The sequence below is a fragment of the Octopus bimaculoides genome, chromosome 9 (assembly GCF_001194135.2).
Source record: "Octopus bimaculoides isolate UCB-OBI-ISO-001 chromosome 9, ASM119413v2, whole genome shotgun sequence".
In the NCBI taxonomy this organism is placed as follows: domain Eukaryota; kingdom Metazoa; phylum Mollusca; class Cephalopoda; order Octopoda; family Octopodidae; genus Octopus; species Octopus bimaculoides.
Window position 1 is genome coordinate 87,188,382 of NC_068989.1, and position 617 is coordinate 87,188,998.

Below are 617 nucleotides of genomic sequence, written 5' to 3' on the forward strand. Positions count from 1 at the left end.
ATATATATATATATATATATATATATATATATATATATATATATACATATATAGCATATACATGCATATGTGTATAGATAAAGACACACACATATCTTTCATTGATTCCCAGGCTAATACCGACTTGAGGCTAGGAAGCTAATGATTGGCGTGATATCGAATAAGTTAATGAACCGGAAGTTAAATAGTCAAGTGTATTGGTGTTGTCGAAGAAGAAAGGAAGAACGACGTGGTAGTCGACGCCAAAGAATTTCACAGAAGACAATGACAAACCGAAAACAATAAAGACAAAACTAACTCCATTTCTCCTTGTTCTCCATCCTCCACGAAACCCTCGACGTTCTGCCCAGCCCATCCTCCCGTTAATGTCTTAGCAGTCATTAATTGGTCGAGGCCTTTGTGGATTAAAACAACGTTTAACTTACTGCTGGAACAGTATTTGCAATGGGCATTCACGTATGTTTTTCTCCAGCACTGTAGTACATGTTATATATGTATATATAAACTGTACACACACACACACACAAATACGCACGCACACACCATAAAAAAACACACACACACAAAAAGCCTACTCACAAATGAATGTATATATATATATATATATATATATATAT

At 34.7% G+C, this 617-nt stretch overlaps 1 long non-coding RNA gene across 1 annotated transcript in view; it reads left to right on the top strand.

Annotated features, from left to right (window-relative positions):
* Window positions 1–617, top strand: part of LOC128248746 (uncharacterized) — a 245,269-nt gene that overhangs the window by 214,849 nt on the left and 29,803 nt on the right. The gene's annotated exons all lie outside the window — the stretch shown is intronic.